Consider the following 21,136-nt stretch of genomic DNA (forward strand, 5'->3'; position numbering starts at 1 on the left):
GTTGAGCGAAACCATCAAGATTTGTTAAATGTCACTCGCTCCCTCCTATTTCAAGCTAATTTACTTACTATTTTCTGGTGCTTTGCTGCTGAATATGCTACCCTATTAATAAACTGCATGCCTACTCCTTTACTTCACAATGATACTCCATATGAAAAATTGAATGGTAAACTTTATCATATATCTGTTTTACGTGTGTTTGGTTGTCTTTGCTATGCTTCCACCTTAACTGCTCACAAGAAGAAACCGGATGCAAGGGTTGTTCCTGGTGTTTTTCTTAGCTTCAAACAACACACAAAAGGTTATCAGTTTCTTAATTTACAAAATCATAAGATAGATATCTCTCGTAATGTGATGTTTCATGAAGATTGTTTTCCATATACTTCCTCTTACAATAATACTCATGATTTTAACTCTCTTTCACTACCTATTCCTCATAATTATCATCATGATTATGATAATGATGATTTACCTAATAATCGTATTCCTATACCAACTCCTAATGATCCCATCACCAACACTGATGAGGACACCACATACATCCAACATACTGCTGATCCCGACCTTACTAATGCCTTCAGTGATGATATATCCAATGTCCATGAACACAATGACATCATCCGACATTCAACTCGGTCCAAATGTCCTCCTGCATACCTCACGGATTTCCAAACTAACAACATTACTAAATATCTTATTACTGATTTTATTTCTTACAACAAACTCTCTTCTGATTTCAGGCACACCATTCTATCTATTTCCTCCACAACTGAACCTCGCACCTACAAGGAAACGTCTAAAATACCTAAGTGGACCCAAGCCATGCATGATGAACTCAAAGCTTTAGAAGACAATAAAACGTGGATCATTACTGACCTTCCTCCAGGAGAAACCGCTATTGGATGCTGCTGGATATACAAAATAAAACATAAGTCTGATGGGACAATTGATAGATTCAAAGCCCGCCTTGTTGCTAAAGGCTACACTCAGCTTGAAGGTCTTGACTACTTTGAAACTTTTGCACCGGTTGCCAAATTAACTACCTTACGTCTTCTCCTTGCCATTGTTGCCTCTAACCAATGGATCTTAAAACAACTTGATGTCAACAATGCGTTTTTTCATGGAGACTTACATGAAGAAGTTTACATGCAACCTCCTCTTAGCCTTCCTACTCACAAGCCAAATCAAGTTTCCAAACTTCAAAGATCTTTGTACGGGATGAAACAAGCTGGTCGACAATGGTATGACAAACTTTCTAGTTTTCTCTTATCAAATAATTACATACGTTCTAATGTTGATCACTCTCTTTTTCTGAAACATGATACCTGTTATACTACTGCCATCTTAATCTACGTGGATAACATTGTTCTTTTGGGAAACAACCCTACCGAGATACAACACATCACCACTTCTCTTGATAATCTCTTCCACATCAAAAACTTGGGTGATCTCACTTACTTTCTCAGTTTGAAAGTTGCCCGGAATAGTTCAGGCATTCATCTCTGTTAAAGGAAGAAATCTCAACTAGATCTAGTGGTATTGTCCCACTTATAATATGCATCGTATCAAAGATATATATATATATATATATATATATATATATATATATATATATATATATATATATATATATATATATATATATATATATATATGAAGATGTGGGAACAGTGGAAGGGCATAGAGGTACTCAAGGCCTTCTTTTTTATCATGTTTATGGTAAAGCCTTTCTTAATTTGTCAGAATATACAAAGAAATCACAAAAATATATTGTTTTGTATCAGGAACTCTGTATCAAAGAGCCAAGGGATATAATTTTAAGTTAGTTATAGTTAAGAAGACTTCAAAAACATTAAAAAAAAGTATGTTATTTTTCTAACTTGTGATAAAGTAAGGATGATGTGAGTGAAAATGCCTTGTAGCTTTTAAACTTTTGCAGAGTATTCAGAAAGTTATGGTTTCATGTTAAGAATATTTCCTCATTTCTTTTATTAATTACATTTAATAGTTGACTAATTGAACAATCACATTTGGCAAATTCTTTTAATGTTACAAATTTTGGAACTACTTATTTGTATCATGTAACTTAAAAGTCAAAATTTAGATTATTTTGCAGTTAGTCATTTAATTGAGTTTTTTCACCAGGAATGATATTGCCTTTTGTTACATTAAATTATATACTCTATAAAAAAATGGTATTATTGTTTAAGCTTAATTCTTGCTTTACACTTATGGTCAGCCATTCATAATATATTTATTAAGTGTTATTTTTGTGTGTAATTTTAATCAGGCTCTTTATATTTTAGGAAGGAGACATTGAATTGATGTTTAAAGAATTAATCAGTAAAGAAAGTGTAGATGAACATAATTCTTTACTGATTCAATTTCACATTAGATTCAATTTCATTCGTCTTGCCTTTGGTACTCCCTTCAACTCAACATTCAAAGATGGAGAACGGGAAAATCTTGTCATCAAGTATTTTATTAATTATATTTTTTATTTTTTTTCTTTTGTGATTTCCAATTTTTCATTTTTTGCATGTTGCAATGTCTGCTCTAGGATTTAAATTAGGTTCGATCCGTTCTTCCACTTGGTATAGTATCACTCTTCCATTTTGTTTGTAAGACTAGTCACAAATTTAGAAATTGACATTTTATCAGCATGTACTTCTGAACTAGTGGAAGAAGATTTTTAAGAAGAAGCTGAAGTCATTTTTAAAGAAACCAGTTGTCTTGTCTTTGCTACTCCCTTCAACTTTAGTATATAGAAGAAGAAAGGTAGGAGACAAAACCTCTATGCAATTTCTAGGGTTTTTTTATTGCCAACGGTATTCAGCTTTTCAATATATATACCATCTTTTCTTTCATTGAAAACTGTATGTTTTCTGAACCAGTGAAAGAACAACCAATTTACTGCTGTGTTTGTACGTTTATAATAAAAAATTGAATGTGCAGATTCATATTACTTCCTTCTATAAAGTAACATGATTCTCGTAAATGTAAAATTGGAAGAAGATCAACAATTTATTATCATCTCATCAATGAGCGAAAAAGAAAATGATGAACAAGTAAGGTAAATGACTAACGTACCTTTAATCTATTATGCCATAAATAAGAAATATTTTTCACCAAAGTTTTATGGTGATAAATTATTATAAAATTAATATGAAAATTAAATATTATACATATAAATATTTTTTCTGTTTTTCATATTCATGTATTATAGTATTAAACTATTAAAGAATTATTATATAATTAATAAAATAAAATCATCGACAAAACAAAGAAAATAAAAGTTTTTATCATGGTTATACAAAAATAATTATAAATAAAATAAGTTTGTGGTTTCATTATAAAACGCTGATAGAAAAATTCATTTTTCTACTTGCTAACTTAATTTAATTTTTGTATTGATACTATTTCTTTATTACACGCATAATAGCTTAATTAAATTAATATACTAGAGTTTAATTTAAAATAATTTTATTCAATTTTATATGCGTATATGTATTCACTTTTAAACAATTGATGTAAGCACATATGTCTAACCAATTAATACGTGAAGGATATAATAATATTTTTGAGTCACTTTATAGAAAATCATTATTTGGTAGGATACATATTGCATATACGTATGAACTGTGTGTAAATCTCATAAAAAGAGCCTTTGAACAGAAGAAGAAACAGTGCCTTGATCACTACAAAAAAGAAGGGCATTACCGAAGGCTAGAAGCCCTCGGAAACAACTCGAAACCGTCGGTAAAAACTAATTACAGACGACTTATCGACGGCCAAAGAGCCCTTGGTAAATCTCTTGTCGCTAACATTTACCGAGGGCTTCCGCCCTTCGGTAATTACCGAGGACCAAAAGCCTTCGATAATTACCGAGGGCCAAAAGCCTTCGGTAATTACCAAAAGGCGTTCTGAACCTTGTCCTGTCATGCACCACTAGACTTTGCATTTGGAAACATAAACCTGCACATGCCAACCTAGAATCGAAAATTTGAGCATCAAACAATTTTTTATCATCATTTTAAAGATATTTAAACACTGAAACAGTTTGAAAACAGATTGCAATGTGAATTCACTGGTTCACTTCCATTTTAAAGCCAATTTTGATGGTTTAAGACATGATTCTACATATAGGCATAAAAATGATCATTTCAACAGTGCACACAACTTTAAAATGGCAAAATAAACTTGTTCAAAGGTTGTATATGCACAAACACAACAAGATTCAATAAATCATACTTACTATAGCCAAATATGTATGAAAATGTCACCAAAACTGCATCAAAATTTTGTTGTCTTAGGCCATTTAACATCTCCTAGCTAAGATTTTGTACCTAGATATGGTGAATTAGGACTTTTTTTAGCTTTGTTTATGCTGTACAGTTTGATTCCAGTGTGTGTTTTCAATTCTAGTGCTAATTTTGGTTTAAAAATGCTGCATAATTGGCTATAGCAGGTGTGATTTGAAGCATCTGGTTGTTTCTATCCATTGTGAATGTTTGAACAAGTTTATTTTACCATTTCAAACCTGTGTGCACTGTTCATTTCGTCAAATTTGAGCCTACATGCAAAATCACTTCCTAAACCATCAATTTTGCTTAAATTTGAAAGTGAGTTAGTGATTTTTGAGTGTAGTGTGATTCCTTGTTGTTTCAGTGTTTAAACACCTTTAAATTGATGATATAAAGTTTCTTGAATTATCACTTGAGCTTTAGAAACACTGCCACTCATTTTTGGGTTTGAAAGCACACTTTTAAAGCCATTTTTCTGGTGCAGTTTTCATTTTTAGTGTTGTTTGATTTTGTACATTCTTTAAATTTCAATTCTGGGTTGGCAAGAGCTGGTTACATGTTTGAAAATGGAATTATATAATCAAAAAACTATAATCCAATCATAAAAATCATTTGAAAACCAAGCAATCCAGTTTTGAACCCCAAAAATTGAAAATCACAAAATCTGCACTTCTTTGGAGACTTTCATCAAACAGTTGCATTTTTATCAAACACCTTACTTCACTACTTTTGGCTCTTCGTTTTTTATTTTTCTTGCGTGCTTAATCTGATCTAGTGCCTCTCCTAGGTTCCTTTTGTGTCCCTCTATTGATTGAAGGCTTAAAATCATTTGAAATCCACTTGTTTGGCCTCTAAATTGTGCTACAAAGTCTATTACCTGAAATTAAAATCTGGTGCAGTGCAAATTTTTACTGTGACTGGTTTAGTGTGTGGTAGGGTGTTGTGACGTTTTGGTGAGGCTTCCAAGGTCCAAAATTCTTGCTCCAAGGGGGTAGCATACTAGGTAATGGAAGGGTTGCTGAATTGGACAGAGAAGTAGCTCTAAAAGTAGCAATTTGGCTTGATTATCAGTAGCATTTCACCAACTTGGAACCACTTTTTTAGGTTCTAACAACTCAAACTTTGAGTTTTACCTAATTCTTTGCTTTTGACTAGTTTCCTAGGTTCATTTCACTACTTTAGACTTGTTAGGAAGTTGACATTACTTAAAATGAGTCTATATTAGGTGAATTGACAATTTCTCACCTTATAAGTACACTTTTTATAATCTAAATATTCAAACTTTGAGTTTTAGGTTATTCTTTGTTTTTCACCACTTCAAAAACTTTGTTTGGTGAATTGAAACTTGTTAAAACTCAAATTGAACTCAAAACCAAACTGCTACTCAAAATCACCTTTCTACTTCCCAAAATTGACTCAAAATTGGTGGTTTTGGAAGTGATTTTGTGCCTAAGCCATTCTGACACTTTGCTAATCTTTTTAACAGTTTTAAGTCATCAAAATACACTTATTTGAACTCTAATTAGGCATAAAACAGAACTGCAACTCAGATTCACTTTGCAAGTTCCAAAAATGGCTCAAATATGATGGTTTGACATACTAAATTGCATATAGGTCCTTCTAACTCCATATCAATGGTTCTAACAGCTTTAATACATCAATTTGTACTTTTTTAAACTTCCAAACATCACAGAATCAAAGCAGAACGAAATTTGACCTGTAATGACTCAATTAGGTACTTTTTACTACATTTTTTAAGATTTTAAGTAGTGTCATTTTGAGTTTTAGGGAATTTTTTGCTTATGACCACTTTCCTACCATCATTTCACTACTTTAGACTTGTTAGGATGTTAACATTACTTAAAATTACTCTACTTTAGGTGAATTGGCAATTTGTCACCTTTTAAGTGAACTTTTTAGGTTGAAACTACTCAAACTTTGAGTTTTAGGTACTTGTTTGCTTTTGAGTAGTTTCCTACCTTCACTTGACTAATTTAGACTTATTAGGATATTAACATTAGTTAAAATTAGTCTACTTTAGGTGAATTGCAAATTTCTCACCTTTTTAGTAGACTTTTTTAGGTTCTAACTAATCAAAATTTCAGTTTTAGGTACTTGTTTGCTTTTGAGTAGTTTCCTAGTGTCATTTCATTACTTTAGACTTGTTAGAATATTAACATTAGTTATTCTTAGTCTACTTTAGGTGAATTGCCACTTTCTCACCCTTTTAGTACACTTTTTTAGGTTCTAACTACTCAAACTTTGAGTTTTAGGTAGTTTATTGCTTTTGAGTAGTTTCCTAGCTTCATTTCATAACTTTAGACTTGTTAGGATGTGTAGAATACACATTCTTAGGTTACTATAGGTGAATTCCTAATTTCTCACCTATTTAGTACACTTTTTTAGGTTTTAAGTACCCAAATTTTGATATTTAGCTACTTCATACAATTTGACATCTTTCTTAGCTTCATTTAAGTTCTTTAAACTTGTTAGGCTAAGAACATTACACATTGTTAGGTTAGTTTAGGTCAATTTCGAAATTGTCACCTATTTACAACACTTTTTAGGTTTTAAGTACTTTAATTTTGAGATTTGTGTACTACTTTGAAATTGACATGTTTCTTAGTTTCATTTAAGTACTTTAAAGTTGTTAGGATATGAAGATTGTACATTCTTAGGTTACTTTAGGTGAATTCCCATTTTCTCACCTATTTAGTACACTTTTTAGGTTTTAAGTAGCCAAATTTTGGTATTTAGCTACTTGATACAATTTGACATCTTTCTTAGCTTCATTTAACTACTTTACTCTTGTTAGGATAAGAACATTTTACATTCTTAGGTTACTTTAGTGCAATTTGCAACTTTTGACCTTTCTAGTGCATCTTTCCGGTTTTCATAAGCAGATTTTTATTTCTTTCCTATTTTCATTAGTTACCATAGTTTTCAATAGTCTTGTACCATTTAAAACATGTTTAGATAGTTACATTACAGTTTCATCCGTTAGTTTAGAGAATTTTTCATGATTTGAGAGTTCTAGCATAGTTTTAGGTTCTCAATAGTCAATTTTTGAGTTTTTGTAGAGAGGTAGGTTTTAGGTTGTTTCTTAACTTGCTTTTAACATTTAAAACTTGTTTACAAAGCTGCAGTGCATTTTACTACACTGCAATTAGTGTAGTCCTCATTTCTATACTAGTTTGAGCTTACTTTTAGGCTTTCATTAGTGAGTTTTAGAATCTCTTAGAATTAGTGACTTTTGAAGTGTTCTTAGTTTTCTTTAGACATTTAAGACTTTATTAGGAAGTTTCTTTATAAGTTTCTTTCTGTTTTAGTTTAGTTCTTACTTTTACCTTGTTTAGCCTAGTTTTAGAGTGCTTTGGTAGGTTTTGAGTGTTGAAATTTTGAGTTTCTTAAAGATTTTAATTTTTAAGTTGATTTATAGCTTTCTTTAGTCATTCAAAATTTGTTTAAATGGATTTTACCTCTGTTTTTGAATGATTTTTATAGATTTGTTTTTGAATTGATCTTAATAGCAATTAAGTATCTCAAAATAAACTTTCATTCTCTTATTAAATAGTCCAAACAAATTAACAAATAGCTTTAACCCCATTACCCAAATATGATACATTCATGCATCAGTATTTAACATTCCTACATATTAACTTAGTCCCCAAAACCACATGCTCATGACCATATTACAAAAACTTCTCTGCATCTTTATTTCCTAAATATCCCTTGGAACTACAACATTTGCACTACTTGGTTACATTCAATCTTATCAGCACAATAACTAAGAGTATAACTAAATTCAATAATCACCAGCCATCATACAATATTCTAAACTCAAAAGATACAAATTTTATTTTTAGTTTCGTCCAACTCAAACCAGATTTCATCCATTACGTTTAATCCAAACAAGGAATTAATAGCTCCCCATACCTGGAAAATGTGTTCGCCCTCTCCGCAAAATGTTTCCTCCAAACTCCGTAACCTCACCCGTCTCGCACTCAACCCGAAATGCTTCCTAGCTTGCACTCGCTCCTTTCTTTACTCTTTAGTTTCTACAATCACTTGCATTAGTCTATTTCTAACCCTCTCTTCATGATTGAACTCCAATAGAGCCTCCCAACCCACCACGTTGCGATATACAGCCCAAAACCACACTAGCAGCTGGGACAAGGATGACTGCAAATCACGCCTCAAAGGTTTCGTGCTTAGGATTGATGCAAAGGACAAGGGTTTTGTGGGCGAAGGGTTTCGAGCAAAGGGGGAAGGGGGTTTTCATGGCCAACTTCGAGAGGAGACGAAGATTACTACTTTGGTGCGAAATGAATTCGAGAACGGGAATATCCTATTTTTGGTCCTAATTAATCGAACACATTACCGGCGGCTCACAAGCTTTCGGAAAACGTTATTTACCGACGACATAAAGGCCTTCGGTAATAATCCTTTAGTAATTAACGCATTTCTTGTAGTGAATATATTTCGCACCCAATTGCATTTGGTGAAAAGGAGTGTTGCTCCCTCCACCACCACAACAGTTATCCTTTCACCTTCCCATTTCTCTTTTTATCCTTCTGTAAATTTTTAAATTTTATTTTTACTTTCACCAACATTCAACCATTTTATTAAATTTGCATCCCTCACACCACCACTTACGGAAATCAAATTGCTTTTCATTTTCTTCTCCCCAACATGATTCTTCTTTGTTGTGATGTATGTACGTTCCACGAGCCTCCTTGACTCTCTCTCTCTCCCTCTCTTTCACTTTAGTATTCTCTCACTCACCGTCCATGGCTCCTGCTATTGCATACTGGTCTGTATAGTCTAACCCCTTATCACTCTCTTTTACTACATGGAAATGAAAAGCTTGAGCCAGTAATCACTATTCTTCTATCGTTTCAATTACTGGGTATCTTTCAAACCTCACTTTAGTCCTCAATCTTACAGGGCCGCCAATGTCACTTCTGAAATTTCCCTTCCACACCTTGAGTTTTCGCTTGGTTTTTCAGCTCCTGTGAAAATTTTGATTTTCGAATAGGTGGATGGTTGTGCGTGAAGAAAATAAAGTAAGTAAGATGAAAAGAAGAATGAGGGGCAGTGGAAGAACATATGGGAGCCAAAGGATGAGGAACTGTTAGCGTACATATGTGTGTGGTCAGCGAAACAAAGAGTTAGAATGAGAGGAGTACTGGAAGAGTGGATTTTTCTTCTAGTTGGTAGTGAAAAAACGGATGTGGAGAGAAAGAGAGAAAGTGAGAGTGGGGAATGGGGTGGGGCTGCGGTTGTTCTGTGAATGAAAATGAAGTGCAGGGGTTTTGACATAAAAGTAAAAAAAAATGTTAAAAGTTAAAAGGATAATTTTGAAATTAAAAAAAAGTGAGGAAATAAAAAAAAAAAGTGAAGAAGTAAATATTACCTGGTGGTGGAGGGAGCACGTGGAAAGATATACAATTTCTTATGTTATTGTTTCTTTTCTTTCATACGATTTATAAATTTATGAATGGCTGACTAATGTTTTTCAACAGATAGATGAATTAGAAAGTACTATAAATATATTTTAATAAATTATGAAATAGTTAGATTCTAAAGTAATTAAAAGAATATAATCTATCAGACAATTTTTTCTTAATTTTTTAAAACACTTGAGAAAATACGAAACTTATCACTTGAAGGAAATGTAACTTTGTTTTTAATCATAATATATTTAAATACAAGGTGAAATAAATAACACTAGACAGAATTTGTTTTAAAACAAAATAATTTATTTTGTATCTATTTTTTTTGTTCCCTTCAACTAAACATATTGATATTATCTATTTATTATATCCTTGGAAACTTAAAACGAAATAAAGACCTGTATTCAAGAAGATAAATTTTATTTAAGGAAAAAAACAAAACACAGAAGAAGAAAAATCAGCTAACGTTACTGCAATATTTATGCTATGTTCACATCAGCTGAAAATACTGTTAAGGAAAAATTGTGAGATTTACGAAATTTTTTTGTTCGTTTGTGTGGATTTGCGAAGATGAAAATGCGGTGATTTGCGATGATTTGTGAGAGATAAGGTTAATTTACTTATCTCACTATGTTGTGAAGATCTGCGAAGATATATATACAAATGTCATATCTATCCTCAATTATATCTAAAATACCAGACACCACTATTATTTTGTTGCTGATCAAACTCCAATTGTTGAGAAGCGAACATGAAGATTCCGGTGACGGCTTTGTTCGTGGAACTTAGCGAGAGAGAGTTCTTGAAGCTTCCGCAGATTTTCACAAGTTCGTTCCGGGTTTCGATCAAAACTTGTGAGGAAGAGGAGGAGGGATCAGCGGAGGAAGAAGAAGAAGCAGAAGAAGAGGACGGTGGCGAAACAAGGAAGTTGGTCACACGTAGAAAATATGCGATATGTCTTCCTTGACGCCGTGGCGATCGGCGACGGGAAACGATGGAGAAGAGGATTAGATAAAGGTGCAGTCATTGAGCTGAGAAGATTCCGGATGAGGGTGGTTGGACTTGAAGAACCAAGACACTTTTTTTAACTTTTGGATTTGGTAGGATGCATTCTTTCTAGATAATTTGTTTTGGATTCAAAAGAAATAATTGAGTTCAAAATATTTATCTATAAAAAAGCATTAGAGTAGAAATGCTTAAATATATAAATTATATTATTAAAAATCACAATAAATTAATTAATTACTAATATTTAAGTTATCTAATATCCTAGATAAATATTTTAATGTGTAAATATTTTAATGTGTAAATTATATTTTTATTTATCATCAGTAGTTAATATTGTCATCTAATTCTTTTAAATTTTTACATGTAAAAATAATATATTTTAAAATATTATTGTTGAAAAAATAACACTGAAAATATTTAAAAAATCTTTAAAGAATAACCTGTGCAATTTTTAAAAAATTTTGAAATAACTTTTTTACATTTAAAAATTTTAATAATTAATTTTAGGGTTAAATATGTTTTTAGTCCCTAAACTATTGGTCGTTTCTGGTTTTCGTCCCTTTTTCAAAGTAAGGTACAATTTGGTCCTCATTCTTTTCGAAAACCGTTTTAGTCCTCGAAAACTAACACCGTTTAAAAATTTGGTCCTCATTTAGCAACAAAATGAGGACTAAAACCAAAATTCCGAGGACTAAAACGAACGTTTAGAAAAGAATAAGGACCAAATTGTACCTTACTTTGAAAGAGGGACGAAAACCAGAAATGGCCAATAGTTTAGGGACTAAAAACATATTTAACCCTTAATTTTAATTTTTTATTTTTTATAAATATTTTTACAATTAAATATAAAGTTAACAATTATCATTTTATATTACTTTAATAACTAGGGGTATTTTGGTAATCTTTACTTTATACCAATTAAATAATTTTTTTAAATCTATCACATTAATCCAATCATATACTAATTTTCATAAACTTTACTTCCAAATCCAGTCTCACTTTCCTCCAAATTCACTCAAATAAACAACAAAAAAATTTACCTTGAAATCTCCTCAAATCCATTTAATCACTATCCCCAAATCATCTCCTCTAAATACCTTCAAGTAAACAGAGCCTTAAGGTGGGCTTATCCGACGCAGCAGTTTTAGCTTTTTAATCAATCTTGTTTTTATTGAAAACTGTGTTTTTTTACTTTTATGATACAATGAGCTGAATTGGGACCATAGATTTTTTCTTGCTTTTACATATTTGGATAGAAATTTTTTCAATGACTGAACTAGAACCATGAAAACTTTCACGTTTTATAGTTGTATATTTTTTCATTTAACAAGTTAGATATAGACATGGTTGAAAACTCTTCGCTATTATCATCTATAATTTGACTTAATTATCTAAAATACTAATAAGATACGTTTATAGAATATTTTGTAACCATACAACTAATAAGGAGATCATCAAATACTCTACAATGATGGACTATCTACCGATACCAAAAACTTTAACCTAAGCGTCGCTGCACACACATTGATATGTCTATGTGAAACTGTTGTGTAATTCATTGGATGATGTGGTCTCTACAAATAGTTGCAAAAAGTAATAAATTACATAAGAATAAAAACAACTGATGTGAGGAAAAACTAGAAGAAACCAAAAATATCTAGACCATGCTCTACAAAATAAAAACCAACCACTAGCTGCGAGGTTTGTAAATTTGTGAATATATCAACTATTTGTTGTTTGTTTCTTACGAGTTCCACTTCCATGCTTTCTTCCTTAACCTTTTCTTATATAAAATGAAAACAAACATCAATATACTTGATTCTCTTATGATTTAGTGTACTCTTTGTCAACTTAATTGTTGATGTATTGTCTACTCGGATCTGTCGCAACCGGAATCGCGACGGGACGACGATCCAAAAAGAAACGGGTTTCGAAAAGAGATTTGGAGTCGCCACCATAGTTTATTCTGGAAAACTACGGAAAAACCATAAAATGATAAGGCATGGTCTAGGAAAAACCAGATTTTGGGTTCGGGAGTCGGTTACGTGTAGGGAAGGTATTAGCACCCTACAACGCCTGCCCTAAGGCAGTACCTTTAACTAAATACGCGAATATGATGTGGTTTTCAAAATGTTTAACTATCCCCTAAAATAAAACTCTAAAGAAACAAAATATATTTTTTAGTTTTTTGGGCCCGACAAGGATTGACCTTGCTCCTACGTATTCTCATTCAGAATGAGAAATCATGGTTACATAGTTCTTTTGGAAACTGTGTTAAAAATTTCGTTTAGGAAATTGTTTGAGAATTTTGTTTGGAAATGATTTTGGATTTTTGGGAAGTGAACCTGACAAGGACTAGCCTTGCTCCTACGTATCTCCACTTTTGATGGAGAATCAAGGATCACGTAGTTCTGGCTGAGAAATTGTTTGTTTGAAGATGTGAATGTTTTATATTTTGGTATTTTTATGTGAGAAGGAGAAAAGTTTTTAGCACAAGAACGATGCGAACGATCACACATGTGTCTAAACCTTAAAAATATATTTTTGTATTTTTTTATAAAAGAAAGAGAAAAGGTCTTTTAGCACAAGAACGATGCGAGCGATCACACATGTGCTTGACCTTTAAAATGTATTTTTGTATTTTTATAAAAGAAAGAGAAAAGGTTTCTAGCACAAGGACGATGCGAGCGATCAACATGTTCTTGACCTTTAAAACGTATTTTTTGTAATTTTTTAGAACAGAAGAAAAAAATGTTTTAGCACAAGGACAATGCGTGCGATCACACATGTGCCTGAACCTTTAAAACATTTTATTATTATTTTTTTTAGAAAAGAAGAAGAAAAGGTTTTTAGCACAAGGACGATGCGAGCGATCACACATGTGCTTAACCCTTTAAGACATATTTTTATAATTTATTTGAGAAAGAGAAAAGGTTTTTAGCACAAGGACGATACGAGCGATCACACATGTGCTTAACCTTAAAAATATATTTTTATAATTTATTTGAGAAAGAGAAAAGGTTTTTAGCACAAGGACGATGCGAGCGATCACACATGTGCTTAACCTTAAAAATATTTTTTTTGGGATAATTTTTGATGTAATATTTAGATTTTTGCGTAACGAGCACTAGGCTGATGCGTACGATCGCACGAGCGCTCACAATATTAAAATAATATTTTCCTGCATATTTAAAATAAAATCTAAAAATAATAATTACTTAATTATTTACGTAACACAAAATGATACTTAGCTATTTAAAATAAAAAAACATTAAAATTATTTACACAAGTGTTTTTAAGAATGTCGAAATAAATAAAAATAAAAATAAACCATATTTACTAAATGTTAAAAACACACTAAAACTATTTCTTAATTTTAATCTTATATATTTTAGAAAACAATTGCTTAAAGAAATAACGTTACTATTAAAAGCTCTAAAACCATTTTATAATGTTGCAATTTTATATATTTATTTCTTTTGTACCTTTTTTCATTTTTTTGTCATTTAGGTTGTTTTTTTTTTATGGTTGCGTCGTTTTCTATTAACAAATAAAATTGAAGTTTAAAATAAACAAATCCAATTAATAAACAGACAAATGTTAAAAGAGTAAAGAAAATAAAATAAAAAAACGGAGGGTTAAATATGTTTTTAGTCCCTAAACTATTGGCCGTTTCTGGTTTTCGTCCCTCTTTCAAAGTAAGGTACAATTTGGTCCTCATTCTTTTCGAAACGTTCGTTTTAGTCCTCAAAAACTAAACACTGTTTAAAATTTTGGTCCTCATTTAGCAACAAATGAGGACTAAAACCAAAATTTCGAGGACTAAAACGAACGTTTCGAAAAAAATAGGACCAAATTGTACCTTACTTTGAAAGAGGGACGAAAACCAGAAACGGCCAATAGTTTAGGGACTAAAAACATATTTAACCCAAAAACGAAACAACCAATACGGAACCAAACAAATACTAAGAGCATAAAAAACACAATTAAATAAGGATAGGGGTGTAGATGTAAAAAAACCTTCCCTGGTAGCCGCTGGCCCAAGCCCCAAACCCTTTTAGGGTTTACTTTTTCTTCTAAGCACATGTAAGAGAAAGGAGGCAGCCTTCCTTTCCTCTAAACCGACAAGCTGCAACTGGCCGGCGCTTCCATCATTTCCTCTGACCATATTTGCAATCAGTTCAAAACCTTTAATATGATCTTCTGCAAAATACCATTCACTCCAAGAACAATCATCATCCCACTGCATCCTATCGGACATTTCAACAGTAACATTTTCTTCAAATTTTCTAACTCTGGAAGCTTTCATATTGTCGTCATCATAAGAAATGCTTGCCGTTGAGAGAGGTGCTGACGGACTTCATAAGCGAGTCGCGGTCTGAGAGCTCCACAGGGACAGCCATGGCGGAGACCCTAGCGTTGCAGCTTCTTCTGGTGAGAACGACACCAGTGGATTGATGGCAAGAACCAGGGAAAGGGAAGGAGGAGAACTTTTGTGAGTTTTTTAGGAGGTCTCTGAGGGTGAGAGTGGGTTAAGGTGGTGGTTGGTCGGTAAAGTGGAACCGGATGTTGACTCGGGCTTCTCTGTTCTTTTTTGAATGCAGGGGAAACAGGAGAGAAGTATGATAAGAAGGATGAGAACGAATATTTGATTGAGATGAAGATGGTGGAAGGGTGTTGGTAGTAGCTATAAATGTCAAGATGGCTATGGCGATGTGTGAATATGGATGATGGTTGATGATTGAGTGAGGGGAGTCAAGGTTTAGTGGAGAATCCAAGCGGTTGATGATGGTTTGCGAGTAAAGCCAGGGTTGGAGTGGACAGAGGCTAGAAAAATGAGTAAATGAGGATGAAGGTTGGGGGAATGGTGGATTCTTGTGATGTGCTTCATGGATCAAAATTGGTTTCTCCAAAGGTCTCTATGTTGAGTGAGTAGAGAGTGAATCCCCTGGTGTCTGCGTGAGGGGAGTCAAGGTCATGGGTTCTCTCTAGGGCGTAGTCAGTGAGCCCCTCTCATGACCCTCTTGCTGGATTCCAATGAAGCCCTCTCCTTTTTTGACTTTTTTCCTTTTCCGTGTATCTTCCCTGATTAAAGCCATCCTTGATTAAAGTCATCATGTTCAGACATCCTTTCACCTATAGGAGCGTTTTAGCTTGTACACTATGAGCGTTACTATGCATGTCCTTCCAGGAAGGACGAGGCCCTATGTTAAGTCTGTTGTGATAGCTTGCAGGTGAAAAGCTCAATTCGTGCTTGTGACTGAGAATGGGAAGAAAGCAAAGCACCAGTCTCCCAGACTACTACCTTTTTCTTCTTATTATTTTTTCTTATTTTTTATTTTTTCTAAATAAAGACTAAATCAAATAAAGTGAAATAACTAATATATAAAAAAGTAAAATTAAAACATAACCTAAAAATAAAAATGAAAGAAAATAACATAAAATAAAATAAGACAAAAATAAAATAAAATAAACCTATTACAGTCAATCCGGACGAAATTGGGTGTTGACAGGATCCAAACATTTTCTTCTTGCATCATCTCCAAATTTTGTAGTAGGTTTCAAAGCTAGATTGCATGTTAGACACTCTATGATACTGCCACAAATTCAGCTTCACACGTTGATAGTGTCACAATAAGTTATTTCTTTGAGAGTCAAGTAAATGTTGTATCTCTGATGAAGAAAACATAACTAGTTGTGATCTTTTGATCATCCACATCTCCATACCAGTCAATGTCCGAGTGCCCACTAAGTCGATATATGTCCAACTTAGTATACATTAATCCAAAAGATAAAGTTCTCTTCACATACCTAAGTATTCGCTTTAGTGTTTTCCAATGAGAATATTTTGGCTTCTCCATAAAACGACTTGTAACTCTCATGCTCAACATAAGGTTAGGCCTTGCGTTTGTCAAGTACTCGAGACTCCCAATTAAGCTTCGATATCTACTTACATCAACACGATCCTTTGTTTTGATAACTTTGTTCCAAGTTCCATTGGAGTGGAAATTGGTTTGCACTTCATCATTTTTGCCTATGCGGTATATCCTCAGCATACATTCTTTGAGACACAAAGATCCCTACCAAACTTTGGTCTACCTTCAAACCTAAGTATCTCATAACGTCCAAATCAGTCATTTCAAACTTCTTCAACTATCTTGGCTTTGCTTCCCATAAAAGTCAAATCATCTATATACAAGGGAACAAATAACATACTTGTCACATGCTTATTTAGATATAGAGTGTGTTCATATGTACGTCGCTCATAAGCATTTTTCTTGAAATAAGTGTTTATTCGTTCATTCCAAGCTCACAAAGCTTGCTTTAAACCTTACAACACTTTCTTTGTAAATACTATTATATTTGTAATAAGAAGTGTTAAATTTATATTATAAATACAAAACTTTAGTCTTATTTTATTGTATTATATATATAAAGATTATTTTTCTTTAAGAAGTGTATGAACATTATATATAACATCTTGACCTAAAAACTGAAAACACAGTAGTGCAAAAAGGACTTTAGACGTCTGTTATTTTGGACTTTTAACGTCTGATCTCTGTCCGACGTCTATATGGGTGACGTTAATGAGACGTCAGACCCTTTAGGTCGGACGTCTCTATAGACGTCCGACCTATGTAGGTCCGACGTCTATATAGACGTCCGATCCATACAGGTTAGACGTCTCTGAGGTTGCTCCTAACTCATGGTGATTCGAGTTTACGACTTTATATTTTAGTTGAAGAGAATGTATTGTACATTTTTTTATTGGATGGTTTTAGAAACGTAGTGGAGGGAATTGGAAGAGTACAAAACACAAGAAATCGCCGCCATATAACACCGCCTAAAGACACGAGAATAACTGCACCAAAACCCAACGAAAACGCATTTTAATCGGTTCAAATGAAAGATAATGCATCAAAGGGTGATGTAATCGGAGTAAAATTAATTTAAAACGGTGCAAAAGTGAGAAAACGAACCTGAAAAGCGTAACCTGTAGAGAGAAAACGCGACGAAGATGATGAACAATGAGTGCACGTAACGGCTGTCTCGCGTTCATGGTATTTTAATGCCAAAATTTAGACGTCGGTTCCCCCAATTAACAGACGTCTAAAGTGCTTCAGAAGTCGGAGTGTCAGAATCAGACGTCTAAATGGAGTCAAAAAGTGACTTTTTAAATTTCTGGATTTAGGGTTTAGACGTCGGTTCCCCAATTAACAGACGTCTAAAGTGCTTTAGAAGTCGGAGTGGCGGGATCAGACATCTAAATGGAGTCAAAAAGTGACTTTTTAAATTTCTGGGTTTAGGGTTTAGACGTCGGTTGCCCCAATTAACAGACGTCTAAAGAGCTTCAGAAGTCGGAGTGGCGGGATCAGACGTCTAAATGGAGTCAAAAAGTGACTTTTTAAATTTCTGGGTACAAACGTCTAAAGTGCTTCAGAAGTCGGTTCCCTCCATAACAGACGTCTAAATAGAATAACAAATTATTTTTTTTAACTTTTTCGTTTAGTTTTGGCGTCTATTCGGTGAAGCCGACATATATGAGTATTTAGACGTTGGACCCTTCCGTAACCGACGTCTAAATAGTTGTTTTATTTACGAAAAATGCCACCGGTCATTTTTTAGTTGGATATTCGAGGGTCAGACGTCTAAAGGATGACGTTAAAGGTCTTCTTTTGCACCAGTGACAACTTATTTTTCACATTGTTAATAAAGACTCTCGCACATCTCAACATCAAATAGAAGATAAGTTAGGTGTTTCAATTTTTTTTCTTCTTGTAACTATCTCTTTTCCTTTTTTTTTTATTCAATTTAGCTACTCCTTATAATTACTACCAGTAACATAATCTACATTGAGGTGGGATTTCACGTTTCTATTATATGTCATCATAACTTTCAGAATTATATTGAACTGTAATTAAAAATAATATATTTTTCTACAACGTTTTTTTTTTATGAATTCTTATAAAATTTCTAACCTTATATAGTTTATATGTTCTCTTCACGTTTCTCATATAGTTTGTCCTTAACCCACAAGAGACACGAGAAAAATTCACATAATCAAAAAATTTTCAATAAACATGGTTATTTGGTTATATAAAAAAATTACATAGTAAGGTAGGATGCTGAGATTCTTGACTTGTTTGTTTACACAGCAACATGGGACATTAAAATCTTTACTAATTTAACATAAATAAAACATTAATATGTTAAATATTCCATTGATATTTGTATTGAAGGTATTCTTTATATATAGTAATAACAACATACACTAGTAAAACAACCGCTTTCTAACGCGCCCTATAGACATCGGTTTTACGAAAACCGAAACAGATGAAAACGCGGTGGCATTTTTGTAATTTCAGCGACCTTATATACCTCGGTTCAAGAGGAGCCAAGGCATAAAGTGTATATTGGCATCGGTTGCCCTTGGACCCCAGGCAGTAGGGCCTTTGTAAGTTTGAACGAAGCTTTTATGCTTCGGTTTTGTGTGCACCCGAGGCGTATAATTCATGTTTAGGCATCGGGTCAGTGAATAACGGAGCAATATTGTTTCATTACTTCGGTTAAAATGAGAACCGAAACAATTGCTTTTATATTTTTCCCAATTAACCCTAAGCGCTCTTCGTTCTTCTTTTATCTCCGCAGCATCCAAACGTCCAACTTTCTTCTTCCTTTGCACCTCCACCATTGTTGCCACTGCTTGCCGCTCCTCCCCGCCGCTGCTGGTCGCGCCTCCCCTGCCGCTACTCGCCGCGCCTCCGTGGCGGCGCTCCCCCTGCCTCTGTCGCGTTCTCCACCACTGCTCGCGTTCTCCACCACTGCTCCCCTCCCTTGCTGCGCTTCCACCACCACTCATTCATTCATTTCTCGCCACACCTCCACTACCCTTGCTGTCGTGCCACCATCGCCCACCGCCCTTTGCCTACCCTTCCTTTCGGCCCCCTTCTTTTCGACCCCCTTCTCTTAAAGCTCTAGGGTTTTCTGAATTTGATTCGGAGTTTGTATTTGGGCGGGTTTGGCTTGAATTTGAGTTGGATCTGGTTGGGTTCTATGATCTGGTTGGCTTGAACATGGCTTCTCTCCCATTCCTTTCTCAAATTTCCCACTCGCTTTCCTTTCCGCAACATGGCCACTGCTTCCATCGGCACTTCCCCACCGCTCTCGCTGCTTCCTACCAATCTAGAGCCTCTTCTGGTGCATTTTCTGGACACTCTATTTCTCGGTGCTCCTCTTGACGAGTTCATGCCGCTGCAGACCATCGTCGCTGCACTGCCCTCTTGGAACGACGCAGACCATCGTCTCCGAACAACACTGTTTCGAGCGTGAGCGGAAAGCGAAGCGAGCGAGAACCCAACGACGAAGAACACAACATGAACAGAGCCTGTTACCGCGTAATCAGCGACGAAGAAGATGGTGAAACCTCAAGGAAAAAACTCAGACTCTCCAAAGACCAATCAGCTATTCTAGAAGAAAGTTTCAAAGAGCACAGTACCCTCAACCCGGTAAATGAAAGTTTTCTTGATCATTTTCTTGATCTTTCATCCATTTCTCCTTTACTTTCCACTATAAATGAAAGTTCTTTATTTGTTTGAAATGAACAGAAATGCGGAAATACTGACATTGAGGGTGTTGATTCAACTAATGCATGCTACGGGAGAACTGCCGCCCTATTTAACTGTGTCAATTGGGTGGAGAACAACTAATCCAATGAGTGTTTTACTCCCTTTGACTTTTGGGATCATATGCTTTGAAGATCATATGCTTTGAAGAACAACTTGCAATTATTTTCCAAACGGCTAAAATTATCCTTGCAAGTTGCTCTTTATTTTTGTTTTGATATGACATGAAGGATAGCATTTTTATTGTACGTGTCCAGTTTACTTTCATCCATAACCCACTGATGTTTCAGAACGCCAACTGCTATATATTCACATGTTCTTTTGCTGTAGGTTATTGATGGAAAACTTTTACAAACTTGTTACCTCGTGGCTCTTGGTGCAGGCCTCAAGAAGAAGAAAAAAAAGGACCTTATTGCCTCGGTTCAAGCTCTAACCGAGGCAGTAGAGGGGAGAAAAGGCCTCGGTTCATAAGGAACCGAGACATAATCCTACCATTTTATGTCTCAATCCTCAACCGAGACATAAAATCTACCACTTTTTGCCTCGCCTGAATATGCCTCGGTTCAGAAACCGATGCCTATCAGCAAAAATAACTGCTGTCAATTCCCTTGACTGCACTAGTGATAAGAGTTTTTAAATATAAAATTAATTTTTAAGATACTATAATAATATATTTAAAATATACAAGTTAAAACAAGTATATTGGAATATATATATATATATATATATATATATATATATATAT

The sequence above is a fragment of the Vigna umbellata genome, chromosome 1 (assembly GCF_029865625.1).
Source record: "Vigna umbellata cultivar VRB3 chromosome 1, Vumbellata_1.0, whole genome shotgun sequence".
NCBI lineage: Eukaryota > Viridiplantae > Streptophyta > Magnoliopsida > Fabales > Fabaceae > Vigna > Vigna umbellata.